The sequence below is a fragment of the Myotis lucifugus genome, unplaced genomic scaffold, assembly GCF_000147115.1.
Source record: "Myotis lucifugus unplaced genomic scaffold, Myoluc2.0 scaffold_78, whole genome shotgun sequence".
Taxonomy (NCBI): domain Eukaryota; kingdom Metazoa; phylum Chordata; class Mammalia; order Chiroptera; family Vespertilionidae; genus Myotis; species Myotis lucifugus.
In genome coordinates, this window is record NW_005871126.1 from 3,450,326 (window position 1) to 3,460,762 (window position 10,437).

Genomic DNA, 10,437 nt, shown 5'->3' on the forward strand with positions numbered 1-10,437 from the left:
AGGAGTTACTATAATAACCAGTCAAGAGACTAATGACCAATCAGAGGGGAGATCAAGGCACCAGGATCTGCAGTCTTTATAAGCCATAGGGAAAAGGAACTCAGTGGGACCCTTTCCCTCTCCCTACTTGGGAGTCCATTCTGTGGGGCTCTTTCCCTCTCCCCATGTGGGAGTCTGTCCTTGTTCTTCAATAAATCTCCACCTTTGCTATACCACTTTCTGCCCGTGGATTCATTCTTTGATTCCGGCGGACAAAGAATCCGGGTTCCAGTCCAAAAATCCCATTTCAGAAGCATTAAAAAAAAAATCAACAATCTAAGGAACCTGGAGTAGGATCCCAAGTGCATTTCTCAATATAGCTAATTTAAACCTTCAAGACATTATCATGGTTTCTATAAATAACTATAATTTATTAAATGCATACTATACACGAATGTTTTACATGGATTAGCTCTCAGATGTTCATAATGTTCCAATTTATAGATGAGTGAACTGAGGTTTAGAAAATTTGAGAAATTCACCTAAACCACGAAATCAGCAAGTGGCCAGGTCTGATTGAATGAGATCTGTCTCAGTCCAAAAATAAGCCTCTTAGCAACTCTGAGAAGATAAGAAAAACAACAACAATTTTCAACTTAAGAGTAACAGAACATAAATACAAAAAAATGGGAGTTCTGCTTGAACGTTGTACAAAACATTCCAAAGAAGTTCCAGTAGGTGGCACTGTTTAAGAACATTATCGAGAGCCACAAGTTAACTGCAGCTATGGCTGCTGGAGGTTGGGTATCAAACAAGACTCTTTAAATACTGGCCCACATTTGCATTTACAGTTATTTTACTTGTTGTCCTTGGAAAGATTCAGGAGGTAAAGCATTACCATTTCCAGAGAATTACTTAATTTGGGGTTCACCCTTGAACTTGCACATACAGAACTTTGGCTTTACTATATTAAATTTGGTGAATCTTATTTTGGGAATCCTTCAGATTATTCCAAATACCAATTCCATCTTGGAAACTTTGTGGACCATGATACAGAGTGGTATTTAAATGTCTATTATTTTGAATTGTGTGTCAAACTGCTAGGCGATGTGTGAAATACAAGGTCAGGTTGTGTTGACACTGCACAGTAATAAGAATGTTTACACTTTGCCTAGAAATAAAAGGCGCGATCACATTTCCCTAACAATTAAGGCCTTTTACAAACAGCTCTATATTCATCATTTCTTTACAACACCCACCCCACCCCCCTCCAGTCTAACAAACCATTTGCCTTTCTGTGAACATTGTGTGGTTCCCACCTCTATATTTTACACGCATTCTCCCTATTAAAAAGTTCCTTGTGTCATTCTTTCTCAGTTCCTATCTTGCTTCAAAATGCTGTTCAAAAACATTCTCTAGGCATCATTTCTTGACTAAATCTGTGTTCCTCTTTTGCATCTTTGCTGTGCATTTTCTCAGAACTTATAAAACCAGTTTTCCATAATGTGTATTTTCATATATGTTTATCCTGCAATTGTTCAATTTCATATTTATTCAATACACATCAAAAAGTATTCTGAGATTTATATACTCAAAGATTCATCTGTGGCCAATTCCATATCTCATATTAAATATCTTTAGGATTTGCATTTCTTTCAGAATTGGAATTTCTCAGAGAGGAACTTATGTTTACAAGGCGCTTTGAATGAAATGTACATAATAGTCACATCTTTCTTTTTTCTTTTTCTTTTATTGCTATTTAGTGCAAACATCATTATAATATAACTAGAGGCCCGATGCACGAAATTCATTCAAGGGGCTCGGCCCTTGCAGCCCTGGCTTCATCCAGAAAGTTGTTCAGATGGTCAGTCTGCTGTTTGGTCTAATTAGCATACTAGCTCTTTATTATATAGGATTTGCACGCTGAGAAGTGTGCAAATCACAGGCATATAGTTGATAAATTTTCTTTTTTTTTTTTTTTTTTTAAATATATTTTATTGATTTTTTACAGAGAGGAAGGGAGAGAGATAGAGAGCTAGAAACATCGATGAGAGAGAAACATCGACCAGCTGCCTCCTGCACATCTCCCACTGGGGATGTGCCCGCAACCCAGGTACATGCCCTTGACCGGAATCGAACCTGGGACCTTTCAGTCCGCAGGCCGACGCTCTATCCACTGAGCCAAACCGGTTTCGGCAGTTGATAAATTTTCATAAAGTAAACATACCTGTGTAGCCATAACCTAGATTCAGAGATTGAAGATCATCAGAACCAGGAGCCCCATCAAGACCCCTTCCAGTCACAACACTCATCACTGTTAGGCCAAAGGGGAGCCCAGGAGCCCATACATGCCACCGCCAAGCAGATGGTGGCAGAGATAATGGACCCCTCCCTGGAATCCATAACGACCCCCACACAGATACTGGCTCCTTCCTGGAATCCGTGACGACCCCCGCGGCGGGAACTTCCTCAACTCATGCCTGGTCCGCACCAAACACCTGTATAAAAAAGAAATGCCTCCCTCCCTGTTGGCGCGAATCCACTGGCCCCGCCTTTGGGGCCCGTGGGTCTCACCCGAGAACGTGGATTAAAACCTTCTCTTTTCCCTTTTCTGACCGGCTTGATTCTCTTTTGTTTCCTGCAGCACGAACCTAACAATCACCACTCTCTTGACTTCTAACACCATAGATTCATATCTTATTTTAAAATGTATCAATCATCTGCACACTGGTAACAGATGGAAGCAGAAAACGATGTAGAATAAACATAACTAACAAATGGTTGTAATTCATCCCCATTTATTTATGAAATCCTCACAAAAACTCTATTGGCAGATAACAAAAAGTGAATATTAGAGTGAAGACAACATTTTCTTAAGGCCACACAGATAGTTAATGGCAAAATTGAGATTTAAAATGTGATCTCAGACCCTGACTGGTGTGGCTCAGTTGGTTGAGCATCATTCCATGCACCAAGAGGTCACCAGTTCAATTCCCAGTCAGGGCAGAAGCCCAGGTTGTGGGCTGGATCCCCAGAAGTGGGCATGCAGGAGGCAGCCCATCAATGGTTCTCGCTCATTGATGTTTTTCTTTCTCTCTTCCTCTCCCTTCCTTTCTCTCTTCAAAATCAATAAAAACATATTTTAAAAATGTGATTTCTTCTACTTTCTTCAATCATCTGCATACTGTTTAAGAACTCTGGACACCCAGTTCTTAATCACTATACTGCACATAAAGGACAGAAAAACATTTCAGAAATTAATAAAAGGATCATTTATTCTTGGGGTTCTTTGGAAGAGAACAGAAATTAGATTGGTAGTTAATATGTGTCATAAATATGGGCAAGCAAGGAGGAAAGGAAGATTTTACCAAGGAAGAGAAAGTGTTGGTTAATGAAAATAAATTCAATTATATTCCCCCTTTTATATATGGTATCTTTTAAAATTAAACCTATCTTTTGTGTTCTTTTCTTTCTGTCAATTTCATTGCAGGACAAGTAAAATCATAATAAACTTGAAGCACTCTCACATAACTTACTGGCTGAGTAAAGGAAGAACATAAGAATCAATTAATTGAAGAAATAACCAGACTTGTTATTTCCGTAAGATAACACATTCTCATTTATCCTTCCCTGTAGGTGCACCATGTCAGGCAAAAAAATACAAATTTCCATTAGAAATGGTTCTGTCACTTCTTCAAACTAACAAATAAAAGACTTTGTAAAAGATAGCATTGTAAGAAAATAAGTTTGGTCTAGGCAGGAAGAAACACAACTTCTGGCCTAATTCATGTATCAGAGTTCTGCTGCAAGATTACATATTTACTTTTAAATACATGCTAACTGACTTTTTTATAGCTCCACACATAATTATACACGAAATAATTACATAGCAAACTCCCAGGCAGCAAGGGGGCACTGTGACTCTGAAAATCAAAGAGGGGCCTGGCCAGTGTGGCTTGGTGGTTGAGCTGGACCTATGAACCAGGAGGTCATGGTTTGAATCCCAGTCAGGACACATGCCCAGGTTTCAGGCTCGAACCCCAGTAGGGGGCGTGCAGGAGGCAGCCAGCCAGTTAATGATTCCTTCTCATCATTGATGTTTCTATCTCTCTATTCCTCTCCCTTCCTCTCTGAAATCATAAAAACTTATTTTTTTTAAATGAGGGGTTCTGTGGGACCATACAGCTCTACCTCTTAAACACCTTCAGAGTCAACGGTTTACATGGATTTGTGCAGTAGCTGCTAGGTATAAAAATAGTATAGTCTGTGCACCCTGGAAGTCCTATCACCCAATATGGAACCAACAGAAATGTAATAGCTGGAGATGTCAGATGGGTGAAGTAGTTTTAGGCAGCATAGAAGGTAAACTAACACTTTGCAGGAAATGTGGAATGTTGGGAACCATGAACATTCCCCGTTTTAAACACATACACATGGCCTGAGTTCCTGAATTAAGGTAAGGAAGATGTTGAGTCTAAAACCTTGTACTTCATACTCTGACAACTCAAAATGATTTGTTGCTCCATAGCTAACCATATGCCATCCCATGTCGCAGTGTCTTTCTTCTGAATGCCTCTCTTCCTCTCATTCTTCTCCTCTCCTAAGGCTGAGATGAGGTTTCTTCAAGTCAATCTAAGGAGTGAAAACAGACTTCCATTTTTCAAGAAGCCTGCCCTGACTGCCTAGGCCCTAAACCCTCTATACTCACAGGCGAGGCCAGATGCCCCAAATATCCTCTGCTCATTAGCACGTCATTTCACAATCTCTAGACTTTAAGGAATTCAAGCCCAGGAACTATGAGTCATTTAACTTTGTATCTTGAGGTCTGGTCTTAACGTGGTGCCTGAAACTCGAAGTGTTTTGAATGAATGAATGAATGAATGAATGAATGAATGTTTAAAGTTCAGACACCCTTAAACTTGTTTTCAGAATGAAACACTATCACTGCCTTTGAACAGACTTGTTTAAAAGGAGCTTGTACCCATGAATAAATTATCCCACCTTCACTCTCCCTTTCAGCGAAGCATGCCCTGAAAGAAAATGAGGCAGCCGCTTCTGGGTGCAGTGAGGTCAGTTTTTGATAAGTGAATTTTTATAGTAAACATTCCTCATCTCCTTTCCTGACATGTTTCATTATCATTATTTAAATAAATATACATGTTATAGTATAAAATTTAAAAATCTACTAAAAGATATACAGTGAAAAGTAACTTTTCTGACCACCCCAGATTCTCAATTTCCTCCCCAAAAGCAAACACAATTGGCCATGTTTATAGTTTAGGCATATAAAATATTTGTCATTACATTTTAAGACATACATTCAAGAGCAAGTATTTGCTGTGGCCAAAATATTCTCAATCTTTGACGGCTGCTGGAAGGAAGGAAAAGGACACTCTGAAGGCATTTCCTCCTGGACAGGCAGAGTCTGAAATGCCTGTAAAGGTTGCAGGCAAATCTATCCAGGAGATGGCTGGAAATAGAGGCCTGAGGCTCAGAGAGAGGTGTGAGCAGGAGTTGGAGATCAAAGGTAAGAAATGATTGATGCCATTGGAATGGTGTTAATGGCCTGAACAGCCTGGGTAAAGGGAGGTGAGAGGCTGGCCTCACACTGAGTCTTGGGAAGCACCAATATTAAGAACAGATGCTAGAAGATAATAACCAACCCCAAGAAAGATCAATTAAGGATTGTCTTAGATTGGCCTGCTATAACAGAGCACTATAGACTGGGTCGTTTATAAACAACAGAAATTTATTACTCATAGTTCCAGAGACTGGGAAGTCCAGGATCCAGTGTCTGATGAGTGTCCCCCTCACATGGCAGATGGGGCAAAGGAGCTCTCTGGGGTGTCTTTTATTAAGACATAAATCACATTCATGAGGGCTCCATGCTCATGCTAATCACCTCCCTCCTCCCCCGAGCGTCATTTCTAAACATCACCACATTGGGAATTAGGTGTCAACATATGAATTTTGGAGGAACACAATCATTCAGTCGATATTACGGGAATGAATTAATAACAGTAGATTTCAAAACATCAAACTAATAGCAAATTTTGCACTCTGGACACTTTAAAGGCCGACACTGTAAGACACTGAAAAGAGAGGAATTCAAGAAAGTGTTAATAGCACAGTGAGAGATGCAAATTTTATCCATCAAGTATTTACTGAATGGTTACTGCATGCCAGGAATGTGGAAATGTGACAACGAGCCATACAGATTCTTGCTCTGTGCTTTACAGGTTTATATCTTGGTGCAATTGTAACTGTAGGAGAATGCCCTTACATGACCTTTCCTCCTCACCCTGCTGGAATATTCAAAGTAGAGACACAAGTCTCAGGTTGCCCTGATGTGGAAATCATCTACTTGAGTTTAGGAGGATTTGGAAAGCCTGGTAAACATCTATTGCTCAAAACCCGGTATAGAAAGAGGACTTAGGAATGCAAAGGGAAAGTTTTCTAAAACATCAAAGAAGAAGAAAAAGGAGAAGAAGGATACAAAGGAGGAGGAGGAAAGAAAGAAAGCAGCACTAAGAGCAGCACTAAGAGCAGTAGAAGGGTCTGAGGCTTCCATGTTTTTATATAATCTTCATTCATTCATCTATTTAAGAGTAAACACAAGTCATTAAATTATCTTCTATAATATGCTTTAAATTGTCTTAGGCACTGATGATACAGAGATGAAAGATGATCCTCTACAATTTTGTAGTTCACAGATAAACTAACAAGACTCTACCTGTTGGTCTGAGTAAATACAGTGTCACACACACCTGAAAAAGTACAGAGAAGAGACTCGATCTCATTTCTAGGACTATATCCCAAGAAAGAAACACCAATCAGAAAGAATATATATTTACCCCTATATTCATAGCAGCACAATTTACAATGATTTGGAAACAGCCTAAGTGACCATCAGCAGATGAGTGGATTAAAAACTGTGGTACATCTACACAATGGAATACTACGCTATGCTGCTGTAAAAAAAAAAGGAACTTCTACCATTTGCAACAGCATGGATGGACCTGGAGAGCATTATGCTAAGTGAAATAAGCCAGTCAGAGAAAGATAAATATCACATGATCTCACTCATTTGTGGAATATAATGAACAACATAAACTGATGAACAAAAATAGGTCCAGAGACAGAGAAGCATCAAACAGACCTTCCTCAGAGAGAAGGTAGGGGAGGGGATAGAGATCAACCAAAGGACTTGTATGCATGCATATACTAGTAAGCATAACCAATGGACACAGACACTAGGGGGGTGAGGGTATGTGCTGGGGTGGGGGGCACTGCTGGAGGCTAATTCCAGCATGTCATAAACGAAAGAAGTTTCATCAAAAGGTTGATGGAACTTGGGGCTTATTCAGCAGGGCTGAATATCTACATATTACCTGCTGCTGGAATAGCTGAAAGCATTTCCCCAAACCTAAAGATTTGCATATATTATTGCCTGCTACCTGACAGCGGAAGGCAGGTCCGCCCAACCTGACAATGCCTACTGTACACCAAACCTTACCTTTTGATATGTGTATCTGCTTTGCTTTAGGGCAATTTGTGTTAATAAAGAGCCCTGGGTCCGGAGGTAGAGAGAACTTAGCTACTACAGCTAAGCTTCCTCTGGCTCCCCCGTGGATTACAAATTTATATTATATATTTCTAGTCTCTTTAATTTACACGCAGCACCTTCTCCAGATTCTTGAACCCTTCCAGATGCTGGGAAAGACCGGCGACATTAGGGGGCAATGGGGGGAAAAGGAGACATATGTAATACCTTAATCAATAAAAAATTTTTAAAAATGCACAAAGATAAAAAATGCACAAAGGTAAAAAAAAAATAGAGACTCGAAATTCATCACCTGGTTCCTCTTATGCCTGCCATCTTTCATATTTCTTTTCGGTTGTTTTCAGTTTCAGACAGGTTCTTCCCTGGAGAAGCTACAATCTAAGGGGAAGAAGGGGTGAGAGAGGGTCAGGAAGCTCCTAGCTGTTTTCAAAAGTAAGGTGACAGTTGCTAAGAAGAAAAACAAAACAAAATAAATGTGATTCTAGTAGATGAGCAGAAAATGGAAAGTGAAAAAAAGAAAAGCGTGTGTGTTCTATTAACATTTAAAAGGTGTAAGGTACAGATCTTTGCCAATAATCGAAGTTATGTAAATTTAGAACAAAATACCATTTTCATCTTACAAACTGGCAAATATAAAATCTTAAGACAGACATCGCTGGGGAATCATGAAAGGGTCCAACCTGTCTGAGAAATAAAATGCCCATATTCTTTGGTCCTGCAATTTCTCTTTCAGGGACCCTAAGAAAGAATAAAAATGTAGAGGATGACTCTGTACAAGGATATTTTTTCAATGTTATTTACCATAGTAAAAAGTCTAATGTCTAAAAATATAGGAATAGTTAAATAAACCATTGCATTTCGGAAAGTTTGTTTATAACCTTCCTGACTTCTTATAATCCTTAAAGTAATATTTTTAAAAAGGAAAGGGATATGTATACATCTAATTTAAGAATGATCCTCAAATTTTAAAAGTTTGCTTACGACCTATCCGGTTTGGCTCAGTGGATAGAGTGTCAGCCTGTGGACTGAAGGGTCCCGGGTTCGATTCCAGTTAAGGGTACATGCCTGAGTGTGGGCTCGAACCCCAGTAGGGGGTGTGCAGGAGGCAGCCAATCAATGATTCTCTCTCATCATTGATGTTTCAATCTCTCTCTCCCTCTCCTTTCCTCTCTCTAAAATCAATAAAAATATTTTAAAAGAATAAATAAAAGTTTGCTTACTAGCTGTGTTATCTTGGACAGATTATTAGGCCTTTGTGCCTCAGTTTCCACACCTGTAAAATGAAGATAATAGGAGTGTCTTATAGGCTTGAAATGATGATTAAGTGAGTTAATACAAGTAAAATAATTCATGTAATTCCATGTATCACATACTGTTGATGTATTACATGCATATGATACATGCAATTAATATGGCCTGTGTTGTGAAATGGTTAGAGTATCGGCCGTGAACCAATGGGTCGAGGATTCAATTTCAGGTCAAGAGCACAAACCTGGGATGTAAGTTGATCCCGGCCACGGTCAGGCACCTGTGCAGGAGAAAACCAATTGATGTGTCTCTCTCACATCAATGTTTCTCTCTCCCCCGCCCCCTTCCCTCCCTCCAACTGTCCCAAAAAAGTCAATGGAAAAAAATATTCTTGGGTGAGGATTAATAAAATATAGATGTATAATATAAATATATGCAATTAATATATAAACATAATAAAAATAAAGGCATGTAACAAATAAAAACAATTTTATTATATAAAACAAATTCCTAGTTGTGTATTGCTTTATACATAGAACTCTAAGAAAACTTCAGGCAAGAGAATCCCAGGGATTTTCAGTTTAAAATCTCAGGGAAAACACTTTCCACCTTTCAAACTTATGTGCTTTAAAGGATTAGTTACTCAACCATATTTTCAGTGAGTACAAGGAATGAAGGGAAAGAGCAGCTGCCCTTCAGGCCTGCAATTCAAGTAGTCAAGAGGAGTCATCTCTGAAGATCCAGACCAGGCCTGAGAGGGCAGGAGCAAGGGCTGTGTATTTTATAGTAAGCACTTTTATTCTATTTGGTTTTCTTATCTTTTATTTGGTAAAAATAATATTTTAAATGTGTTGGGCCAGGACACAGAAAAACTACTTATCTCCTTCAGGGTCTCCAGCAGAAGAAAAGAAGTGTTTATAACAACAGAACAAGAGCCCTTGGCACCAGAAAGAATCAGAGGTCACAGTTCTCTGAAAGGGCGATGTCAATGGCTACTGGGAGGCTTCACACAATGAGGCCCTTGGCTGAGGCCTGACTGTGTGTGTGTTCGCCTCTCATCGTGGTTCCCAGAAGCAGTCCCAGGCCACCTCAAGGACACCCTGGGAGGAGGTAGACAGTTCTGATTTCTGACTGGCTCTGCTGGACCTGGCCTGCCTGCAGGTTAAGCTCCAGGCAAAACACTGTGAGCTCTAATCTAGTGTACAATCGTTCACTCTGTGTGACTATTTCCTTCTCAGTATCACCCTGAGGACTGAACCCTGATCAAGACAAAGCTCACCTGAGGTACCTTTCAAAGACTTATCTCTAATCTCTCGCAGTAGGAGACAGAAAGGAAGCATTTCTTCCACGAGTGAGACAGGTCTAGTTAAAGAGGTACGCACCGATGTTTTTCAGACACCCAGAGGGAACAGCCTCTCAGGGCAAGAGGAATAAACATCTCTGCCACACACACTCTCTGGTTTGAGCCCAGGAATTTGTTACCTTCAGGATACTTCCAACGGCTCATTCATTCACTCACTCGCCGGCACTGTATGGAGGTACCAGGCACTGAGCTGGGTGTTGAAGACACAGACATGAATGGCAACTTGCATCTTTGGAGTTACCAGGGACTAACAGAGAAACCGAGCCTTACTGGTGGCACCGTA